At 42.6% G+C, this 11,975-nt stretch overlaps 1 protein-coding gene across 1 annotated transcript in view; it reads right to left on the minus strand.

Moving 5' to 3' along the window:
* Kcnb2 (potassium voltage-gated channel subfamily B member 2) overlaps window positions 1-11,975 on the minus strand; it is a 409,214-nt gene that overhangs the window by 48,963 nt on the left and 348,276 nt on the right. The gene's annotated exons all lie outside the window — the stretch shown is intronic.

An 11,975-nucleotide genomic window follows, 5' to 3' on the forward strand; every position in this document is an offset into this window, starting at 1 on the left:
GCAATCCAGTAAGAGACACTCTTCTATGGCCTCTGCATCAGCTCCTGCTCCCAGGTTCCAGGCCTGTTTGAGTTTCTGTCTTGACTTCTTTCAGTGATGGATAGTGCTGTGGAACTGTAAGCCGAAAACTTCCCCTTGAAGTTTCTTTGGTCATAGTTTCTCCTCGCAGCAACAGAAACCCTAACTTAGATATACCCAGGGCCAACATACAGGACAAGTTGGCAATTTTAGTGTCAGCTGATAAGCAACCTCAATTCCATTTGCAACTATAATTCCATTTTGCCATGTAAGACAACACTGGTATGTCTGGGAAGCAGAAAATGGAAGTCTTTGGGGAGCCATAATTCTGCCTATCACAGTCATCATTATCAAAGGCTGAAATGCACCATTCTGGTATACTCACTCACTGTTTCTGGACTCCTGATCCATTTTCCTTACAACTTTCGAAGGGCCTTAGGAGCAGGCTCAGTGGATCATAGGACCATTTATTATCTCATTCGCAGCAGCTAAGGGATCCTGGGAAACAAAACATGACTATTCCCACCCAAATATTTATGATACTTTTCAAATGTCCCTCCTTTTACTAGATGGTATTTCCTGTCTCTGTCTGCACTGAGTGTCCAGTAAGCAAATAAAAATGCAACAAACATACCAGAATGTGAAATTACATTTCTAGAGAAGTAGGCAGAGTTTCTCAGGCTCACAGAAAGCAATGGAACTCTTCCTAGAGTCACACACACACAAAAAGGAGTTAAGACTAAACAGCATGTAAACAAGATGAACTGCCAAGAATCCTGCTGCCTTATGGAAGGCTCGGAGAGACTGATGCAGCAAGCGTCACCTCTCAGCTACCACATCTTTATGCCACAAAAGGGAAGCTGAAGTGAGGAGGTGGTGCCATGGCTTGCCACCTGATCTGATTGACGTGGGACTCGTTCTTTCATTATCCCAAGAATTGGTGAATTGCCACATCTCTACTGTCAACTTTTAAAACATAGCCTGCCTGCTCTTTCAGAAGTTTCCCAGGACTCCACCTCACATCTGGAATAAAGCACAAACTCCTTATTTGGACCTGTGAGGCCCCACCTGTTTGCCCTCCCTACCCTCATCTCCTCCACTCTCCAGTCTGCCACGCCATCCCTCCAGCCACCCACCTCACTTTTGGTTTGCTTGTCCTGACAGCCGTAATATTCTTTCTGAGAATGGTGGCATTGTTTAGTTCCTCTTGTCACTGAGAACTTGGGTTAAATGTTGATGTGAGTCCTTTGTCACTTATCTTCCTCACACCTCACAAAGCTTATCCCCCGGAGCTGTCTTGGTAGTGGATCAATTCCACAATACTACAGAAAGTACCACCCTGGCTAACTGCTTGCCCATCCCTTGTGTTCCAAACAGAGCAAGGCAGAGGTCAGGAACTCAAAACATATGTATGGTGCCAAAGAATAGACAATTAGCTTTGCAATAGTGTCATTTGGGTTGGTATCCTTTCCAGTTCAAACCCAATTTAAAATGTCTCCAAGTGTCCTCTGCTCTCTGACATTCATAGTCAATATTCACATAACAAATCAGTTCAATGAACCATTTGGTTTTTGTAAATGAACACCTGGATTTGAAAAAGAATTGGGTAAACCCTCTGTATTTTAAACATTATTTCACAATGTTTTTTCAGTATTGTCTAGATGAACAAAAAAGATGGGATAATAATAATGAATTAAGACTGGTTGTTTCAACTAAGGAACAGATAAAATTTCACTAAGATGTTTGCTCTCTCCGCACTCTGTTCATACGTCTATACTTTTGTCCCTCTCTCCCTCCCTATTCATGTGTATTTCTCCATGTGGCCCTCAACTCAACTGTCTTTGTATGCTCTGTGATCTCCATGAAGACTTGTTTATCCTGTTCATTATCATGTCCCTACCAGTTTGTCACTTTGTCACATATATATATGTGCACATATAAACTTGTGAGTGTGTGCGTGTGTGTGTGTGTGTGTGTGTGTGTGTGTATTTACACAGCTATCTAGTGCTACTTTTTGTGAAAAGTATTTTTATTAATTTTTAGTCTGAATTTCGTTAACACTTGTTTCCATGTGTGTTAAAATAGATAGGAGTCCTTATCTGTAACTAAAATATCTTCAAGCATGAAATGCATAAAGTCTAGGTGATAAAACACTCAACAGAGCTGGAAAGAACAAATCAACACTGTATTTTCTACCCCATGCTGGAATGGAAATAAATTCAGTGTAATAGTACTCAGGACATGAAATATATTCATTATGCCTACAGAGTAAAATGATGAGTGTGAAATTTTTTAATAAGCAGAATAAATGTCAGTCTAGATAAATCCATCACAAAAAGCAAACAATCTCGTTATAAATAGCAAATCATATCACACCACGGCTACCTTTTGTGTGTGTGTTTTTGACCTTGCATAAACCTTCCCCCTTTGGTCAGTTCTCAGTTCTAAATCACACACATTCATCACCCTAAGGTCAAAGCAAATTTTCCGGCTGTGCAGTAGTCCAGGACAAAATCATTATCTGTTCCCAAGGGCTGCTCAGCTGACACTGCCCGGTGCACAGTTCCAGAAGCAGAATTTTGTTGTGGCTGGTTCCTTAAGCACATTTCCTGCTTTTAAAGGTAAATTTGCATACTTGTTTAAACAGTAATCAGATTTAATCGGAAACCTAATGACCACATGTTCAGAGCTGTAAGACAATGGAAAATTTGCACAGACAATACATTCTTAAAAGAAAATAAACAAGGAACAAGTGACATGAGGGAGTAGGTGAGGGCTAGAGTTAACAGCTCTTGGCTAGCTCATGAGTTTCCGACACTGGTTCAGATCCTGGCTCTGCCACTTTGCAGCTACATAAAACTTGGACAAGCTATGTAAGTGCAGGGAAAATGAGTTTTCTCATGCATGAGATAGGGATACTGACTGACAGATTCTTTGATTCCTGAGGGTGATGTGTGTGAAACACTAGTTTATGTCAACACTTAAAAAGTGGTCCCAGATTATCTCAGAAAAGCCAGTTTACTTTTGCAAAACTAAGAAAAACAAAGATGACTCCCTGGGAGGCCACAGGACACATCACCCAGAGAAGCAGTGGCCACGCCTACCGGGATCCCAGAAGAACTTCCTATCAGGCAACACACAGCTAGCACACTCTCCTATAAACTGGAGATGCCAACAGAATGCGAAGAATGGGATATTCACCCAACGAAGACAGGACCAGATATCAGCACTTACAATTACAATCTTCCCAAACCCACATTTTTGATTAAGAAGCCAAAATACAGATTGGCAAAACACAGCATCTTCAACAAATGGTACTAGTCAACCTGGATGGTTGCATGTAGAAAAATCAAAATAGATCCATACTTATAACCCTGCACAAAACTTCTTTTCCACATGGATCAGAGATTTTAACATAAACCAGATACACTAAACCTGAAAGAAGAGAAAGTGAGGAATAGTCTTGAACTTATTGACATAGGAAAAGACTTTCGGGAACAGAAAACTATTAGTATAGGCACTAAGATCAACAATAAATAAACGGGGCCTCATGAAACTGAAAAGCTTCTACATAGCAAAGGACACCAGCATTTGGACAAACCAGTAGCCTACAGAATGAGAAAAGATCTTTACCAACTACATATCTAACAGAGTACTAATATCTAAAATATATAAAGAACTAAAATACATAAATATATAAAGAACTCATAAAACTGAATATCAAGAAAACAAATAACACAATAAAAATGCAGTACAGATTTAAACAGGGAATTGAGGAAACTCAAATGGCTGAGAAACACTTAAATGTTCAACATTGTCAGCCACCAGGGAAGTGAAAATCAAAGTACTTTGAGATTTCATCTTATATTAGTCAGAATGGCTAGGATGAATAACACAAGTGACAGCTCATACTGGTGAGGATGTGGAGCAAGGGGAACCCTCCTCCATTGCTGGTGGGAGTGCAAACTTATACAGTCACTACAAAAATCAGTGTGGTGGTTCCTCAGGAGGGTGGCAATCATTATATTCCAAGATCCAGCTATACCACTCTTTGGCACATACCCCAAGGATGCTTCATCCTGCCGCAGAGACACTTTCTTAACTGTGTTCATTGCTTCTCTATTTGTAATAGCTAGAATTTGAAAATAACCTAGATGTCCCCTGACAGGAGAATGGATAAAGAAAAATGTGGCACATTTATACTATGGAGTATTACTCAACTGTTAAAAAAGTAACTTCATGAAATTTGCAGGCAAATGAGTGAAACTGGAAAAAAAGGCTTTCTGAGTGAGGTACCCAGACACAGAAAGAAAAATGTGCTGTGTATTCACTTATATGAGGATATTAGTTCTCAAGCCAATGAGAATCAAGCTACAATCTCTAGAATCACAGAGGTAAGGTATATAGTAAGGAACTATGGCGGCAGATGGCTCTCCGTACAAAAGGGAAATAGAATAGATAGTTATGGGTGGACAAGCCAGGGCTAGGGGCCTGGAATTGAAGGAGAAAACACGGAGGGGGAGGAAAATGTGGGATGAGGATGGGAATGTGGGGAGAGACAGCTAAAGTTGATGGTAGTAGGGACTTTAATATAGAAGCTTCCTAAAATATATACATATATGAAGGCAATCTAACTGAATTGGGGGAGACAGAACCCTAACTGGTCATCTCTTGTCACCAAATGAAACTTCCAGTCCCAGGAGTGTGTTACCTTAAATTGAGTTGTTGGCCAAATGGTCCCACGGGAATCCACAAACAACCCGACCTGTTGCAACTATAGGTTGTGCTCTACAAACTGACAGCTAGGTCTCATTGTCTAAGAAAACACCTACCCAACTCATTGAACACGGAGAGGTTGATCTGACGCCTACTTAGAGCCTTCAACCTTATGTTCTATAGTCTTTGGTACAGAAATGTACTCTGCAATGCCACCAAGAGAGAAATGTAGCCACCCGCCCTGCCACAAACTCTTGGATCGACAATGGTGTCCTGCCTGCAAGATAAACTATGGCACTGGTGTCACTGTAGAGTAACCAACCTTAAATCAGTAAATATCTGATTTAAGGCCCACTCCACAAGATAGAACCCATAACCGGCACTGCTCAGTAACTCAGACTGGATAGCTCAGAGACCCAGAGTAAAACCAAATACTACAGTTCTACCAAAAAAAAAAAAAAAAAAAAGGAATAAAATGACTCCTACTAACATTCTGTTATGTCCATAGATAAGTGCCCTGCTCACCATCAGAGAAGTTTCCTCCTGCAGATGGGAACAAATACAGAGAACCATAATGCAGAGAGTTAAGAGATGTTGGACCACTTAGTACTAAATGGGACCGCTCCATCAATTCCCTTCCCTTAGGGCTCAGGGAACCCTGGAGAGATGAGGTGGAAAGAGTGCAAGAGCCCGAGGGGATGGAGAACACCAAGAAAACAAGGTTAACTAACGCAGCATGAGCAAAACTCACAAGAACTCACAGAGGCTGAAGCAGCATACACAGGAGCTGCATGGGTTGGCTCCGTGGTCCAGGTCCTCTGCTAATATAATGCATATGATGGCTTACAGTTTAGAGTTTTTATGGGATTCTTGAATGTAGGAACAAGCAGATCTCTGTTTTCTCTGTCTTCTCTTGGACTCTTCCTTCTGTTTGTTTGTTTTAGCTGATTCCAACGTGTTAGCTTTTGTTTTATCTTATTATATTTTATTTTACTTAAAAACAAAAAGAAAAGGGAAAAGCAAAGATCAAGTAGGCTCCCCTGCTTTTAATTTGCTGTGAGGTTGTTTTTGGTCTTTTTAAATGGTGGCTCAACCACAAACCCCTCTTTGCCCTGTGATCACTTGTGGAATGATCACACACAGACAAACACACAAACACACACAAACCTGCTCTTCCTCTTCCTTGGACTCAAAAGGCATGTCCTGTACTTCAGGTATCAAGTAGAGAGAGCTCAAGAGTGGGACAGTGTGAACAGAATACTTCCCAGTGGAAGGGTTTAAGATGGAAGCCTGTCAAAGCCAGGGAGAAGCTTCAGGTTTTCTGTTAATTTCAACTAGCAGTGATGGGATGGGATCAACTAGCAGGGATGGGATAAAACCAAGTCTGCTGGAATGATATCTTGGGCATTCCCCATCATCTAGATGCTCTTCACACGTGTGGCAACCAGTGTGGCCTACTTGTGAGCATCTCAAATTCTCTTCTTTCTACTGCCACCATCACAATCCCATTTGACTTTGTATCTATCATGAAGACGACACAGTTGTTCACATGAAGGAATAGTGGATGATAGAGAGTATGACATGGTAACTCTTCCAAGGTTACTGCTAGTTAAAAAACAATCTGAGATACATTCTACCCAGAGCCACAGGAATAGGCTGGTGTGTCAAACTCTGCCCGAGTCTCAGAAAATTTCGTACCTGTGGATCTGTAGGCTGAGGCAAGAAGACTTCCCAGCCAGCCCAAGCTACAGCTGAGGCACTTATCTGAAAAAAGAAAAACATCCCCAAAATAAATTATCGTACGGCAGAGGCAGGCAGATCTCTTGTGAGGTCGAGGCCAGCCTGGTCTACAGAGCGAGTCCGGGACAATCAACACTACACAGAGAAACTCTGTCTCAGAAAAGCAAAAATCAAAACAAACAAAAAAACAAACAGAAATGGCAAAAACCAACCAAACAAACAAAAAAACCCAAAATAAATATCATGACAATTTTTAAAATCACGAATGAATGAAATCACCCATTCTGTCATCCACTGAACTTTATGGTATAGGTGTTATACATATGTACATTTTATGTGTGTGTGTGTGTGTGTGTGTGTGTGTGTGTGTGTGTGTGTGTGTGTGTGTGTTGCAACAGATCCCAAGACCTGGGTAGTCTGAACCTTGAGACTTGGTTTTCTTGATACAGACACTGAAAAGCAGTCAGTGCATCTACAGTTTAAGCCGGATGGTTACTGTATCATTGTAAAGACAGTCATTAAACTGTAAGCTCTTACACCATAGAAAGTAAGTGACCATCTCAGACCCTCCTCTTGAATCATGTGATACACATGAGTAGTCTTCCTACATGAATTCATTGGCCCCAAGAGATCCTGCGTTATGCTAAGTTATCTTGCAATTGGAGATCAACTCCTGGTCTTTCTGAGGATCCTTCTCTGTTGCCTTTCTAAACTATCCTCAGGGAAACATTCTGGTGCATGTCAATTTTGCCCCATAGATTGCAGTCTCCAGGGAAGAACATTTTTGTGACTAGAAAGCAGCAGGGTCATCTTGCATCGAGTTGGCCAGACAGCGTTTCTGAGACAGAAAGAGTGAAGCTCTAGAATACACTGGCAGAAACATGGAGTCTGAGGCAGACTCTGCCCTTTTCCTTCTTACTGTCTGACACTGGTATTACTTGGCTTCTCTAAGATTCAGCGTTCTCATCTGGAAAGCGGGTTTGTGAGGAAGGCTAATGCAATTTATACCCTCTGTAGAAGAATGGATGCTCAGAGTTCATATGCGCCCATTGCTGCTGGTTCCCGCGGTGAATCAGGGGTGGAAACAGGTGAGGTGGGTGCTTTTAGGTTAGTATGTTTTCCTGGGAAAGTGACCTGAGCTTTTCAGGTACAAGCAACCCTGTATTAGTGGTCTGAGACCACTATTCTATTGTGTCTCCTAAGCCCTGGTGTTCGTTTTGGCCCTGTCCACCATTTGCCTTGCCTCTCGACATGCTTTCCCTGCCTCATCTTTTCATCTTTGTAGGTTTGGTGCCAGTTACACTGGGAGAAGGAATGGAAGGAGGTTTAGGTATTTTCTTATGGAGTGCTGGTTCATCTGAATATGCTAGAAATTTAGCATCTGAATATGACCTTTCGGCAGGTGAGTGAACATCGCGGTCCTCCTTGCTCTTTGTTCTTCCTATTTCAAAGCCTAGAAATAAAGAATGAACAACGGCGGGGCTTGTTTAGCTGCTAAGAGTTTTGAGCTGGCCATTCCTTTCAAGTTATTGGGCATTTTTATTTTCTCTTCTCGATTATAGTGGTGTTACCTCTCTGAATGAGACAGTGTGAAAATGGATCTTCTTGCCTCAATCCATGGAATCCTTGAACTCTGTAAGTATTCAGTCTCAGGGAGGAGAGGTTCCTTTTAGCTGCACCATGAAGCTCTCTGCACAACACGAAGTGTTTTGAAGAGTGTTTCGTGTGGTGTTTTGCAATACCTAGTAGAAATAGCTCTCCTCTTCGCTTTGCCCCAAGAGGCTTGTGCAGGATCTGTCAGATGCTGGGGGAAGCCCTGCAGAAAACAGGCTTATATTGAGCCACAGAGCTTTCCAAAGCAATCCAGAATATCTCCCTCAGGTTACAGATCCTGCCATAGGTTTTCCGAGTCCCAGAGTTAGTGTTACACAAACTGCCATTTGTGAATCCCACATTTCACAAGAGCAGCAGCAGCAGATGGCAAAAATACATTTCTAATTCATTTAAAATCTGCTCCAAGAAATGAGCTCTCCCTGTACTCTGCATACTTTCACTGCTCTATATGTCTCTTCTATGGCTGCTAAATAAAATTATTATGAAAAAGAATGCCTGGCTGAGGTTCCTCACTACTGAGAGGCAGCAGCGGTTTATGTCTTCTACTTGTGCTGGGGAATCATAAAATAAACCCCGATGACTAAGGAACAAGGGCCTTAATTTTACTGTTTTTCATATCTGAGGCTCTTGAAAGGGCAAGCTGCTCCACAGAATTCACCTTTATTTGTATAGATGCTTCCTTATTTTGAAATGCATAGCAGCCTCCCACCCAAGTACTAACCAGTCTCAATTCTGCTTAGCTTCCAAGATCAGGTGGTATTCATGGGCCCATTCATGGTGGTATGGCAGTAGACATGAGGGCACCAAATCTCATTATAGATGGTTATGAGACACCATGTGGTTGCTGGGAGTTGAACTCAGGAGCTTTGGAAGAATAGACAGTGCTCTTAACCTCTGAGCCATCTCTCCAGCCCCAATATAATACAGGATAAATTCACTAAAATCTATAGTCCCAAAGAAGCTAAACAACACAGAGGAACCTAGGGAAAAGCCTGAAACCTCACTCGGAAGAGCAAACAGGATAGATATAGGAAGTAGGAGAAGACAAGGAACAGGACAGGAGCCTTCCACAGGGGACCTCTGAAAGATTCTATCCATCAGGGTATTAAAGGAGATGCTGGCACTCATAACCAAACTTTGGGCAGAGTGCAAGAAACCTTATAGAAGAAGGGGATATAGAAAGACCTGGAGGGGACTGAAGCTCTACAAGGAGAGCAACAGAATAAAAAAAAAAAAACTGGGCCCAGGGTTTTTTTCTGAGACTGATAATTCCAACCAAGGACCATGCATGGGAAGGACATAGACCCTATGCTCAGAGGAAGCCCTTGGGCTGCTCAGTTTTCAAGTGGGTTCCCTAGTAAGGGGAACAGGGGCTGTCTCTGACATGAACTCAGTGGCTGGCTCTTTGATCACCTACCCCTGGGGGGTGCAGCCTTGCCAGGCCACAGAGGAAGATAAGGCAGCTAGTTGTGATGAGACTTGATAGGCTAGTGTCTGATAGAAGGGGAGGAGGTCCTCCCCATCAGTGGACTAAGGAAGGGGCATAGATGGAGAAGAGGGAGGGAGGGCAGGACTGGGAGGAGATGAGGGAGGGGGCTACAGCTGGGATACAAAGTAAATAAATTGAAACAAACAAACAAATAAATAAATAATAAATGCATAGCAGTGTCAAGAGCAACCAGCAGCTTGACTCAGAGATTTGTGGAATGTACTTAAGACTTGGTTCTCCACCACTTTTTGTATCAAAAGCAAAGTTATTATAGCTTTAAAACATGCCTTTGAGACTTAAAAGTATGATCACAGATATAAAAGACAGAGTAAACAAGATTAACTGGCTAGAAATCAATGGAGGAATCTTTACATGGAGACCACACTATATAAATGCTCATGCTTTTCTGAGAGTAACATCTCACGGGGACAAGACACTCACATGGCACAAGAAGCCTGTGTCTAATGGAACTATTTTCTACTTGGGGCCAGGGACACAGTATAATTAGAACTGTGTGTATGTCTTCCCCATATCAGGTCTGTCCACAACCAATCTCCACTCTGGGCAGGAAAAATGTCACAATCCTGGTATCAAGTGGGGATGAGGGCTGGGCTCCATGAGTAAAGGTGTGTGAGGAAGCCTTGGTTAGGTCCTGCCACTGAAGCAGATAGAGAAAAAAGTCAATGGACAACTAGACAGATTAATAAAATACCTAGGAAAATAGAGCACTGAAAAACCAGGGAGTACAAATTTGCTTTGAAGAGGAGCCTTTGAAGAAGCCTATAGTTCCCCCTGTATACTGGACGGCATAAGAATCCACCAAGTCACTTTAGATGGAGAGACTGTTGATCTGAAGTTCCAGACCCATTTCTGACTAGAGACTGGGTAAACCTGAAAAACCCCAGTTGGGATTGTGAGATGATTCAGGAAACTCAGGAACCATGCTTCGAATTTACCTAAGCATCTGCGACCCTAAACTTATCATACATTTTAGCCAAGTTCCTTCACTCTATATTTTAAAGCAACAGTCTCTGTCCCATTTTAATCTTTAGAAGGATGCTCGCTATCAAATCCATCTCCGACATGGTCAGTTTAAGGCATGAGACATGATCCTGGACTGTTCTTGCAATAGATAAATGGGCCATCGAGGGGTGTGCGTGAGGCATTTGTAAGTGCTGTGATTTCATCTCATGCTCCACAGTCTGACCCAGCCCCACCCTTACAAGCTCTAGGAATGATGATTGAAAGTTCTCACCAAGTTAGTTTAAGGAATCCTTACCACTGTGTATTCACACTGAAGCTTATGCAGAACACATCCTATGTCCTGGAGAGAATGGCTTGTGGAAGGGAAATGCTTTCTGGCTATGAGCAGATTCTCTTGGAAGGGGTTGCTGTTGATTGGAGCCATGTGCCATCCCTTGAAGACTAGGACAACCCAGTGACTGTTGAGTGTGACCTTGGGTAAGCCATTAGATTAAGATGTTTACCTCTCTTCTGCGCCACTGGGCAGTTCTTGATGAATATTAACTGAATGTTCCCAGCGTGCCAGCTGCCACTGTGATGAAAAAAGCTGATGAGCTGTTTAAATTGCTGCTGTCTGTTGGTCTGAATGAGTCGGGGGCATGAGATACTTGTTGAGGCTGTGTGTGACTATCACTGCCAGACTTAGTGTCACGGGAAGTAACATGACCAGGGCTGGGGCCAATGCCAGGCTCGGTGAAGCATGACAAAGGCATGAGGAAGGGAAGCGAGGAAAATACTTTGTTTCTTCCCCTTCCGCTCTTTCCCCTTCCAGCCTTCCCTCCCTCTCCTTCCATAGTTCCTTCTTTCTTTGACACTGGAAATTGAACCCACTGCTTCAGTAACACTAGGCAAGGACTTTACCACTGAGTGGTATCACAGACTGAAACTTCCTCTTTCTGACCAGGGAAAAGTGGGTGGTGAATGTTGATGCTCTCCAGAGAGGAAGATACTTGATGCTCCATTCAGTTTGGAATGGGACACTCGGTGTCAGGAGAGAAAACAGAGATCTTTGGAAGTAGAATTTTGGCTTAGATTCAGAAGGCTGTCACAGGAATGCTTGTGTGTGGGATGTTTCTTCTCTCTCTGTTCTTGTTTTCTCTCTGGTATCTGGGAAACCACAAGACTAAGATCAAGGCAGATCAACCTTTGGCACAACAGGAAAACACATAGTTGGGGAAGCAAGCCCGTACTCTTCTGAGGTGGCATTGCTCAGCTGAAGGGAGGGGCCAGGTCAGAGAGCAGGTTCCCAGGTTAGGGAGAGGGTCAAGGCTGTTCTTGGGGAAGTCTAGCTTCTCAGAAGCACACAGAAGAATATGTGTAAAGAAGCATTCTTTCTTTCTTTCTTTCTTTCTTTCTTTCTTTCTTTCTTTCTTTC

This window comes from Psammomys obesus, unplaced genomic scaffold (assembly GCF_907164565.1).
Source record: "Psammomys obesus unplaced genomic scaffold, mPsaObe1.curated_primary_1811, whole genome shotgun sequence".
NCBI classification, from domain to species: Eukaryota; Metazoa; Chordata; class Mammalia; order Rodentia; family Muridae; genus Psammomys; species Psammomys obesus.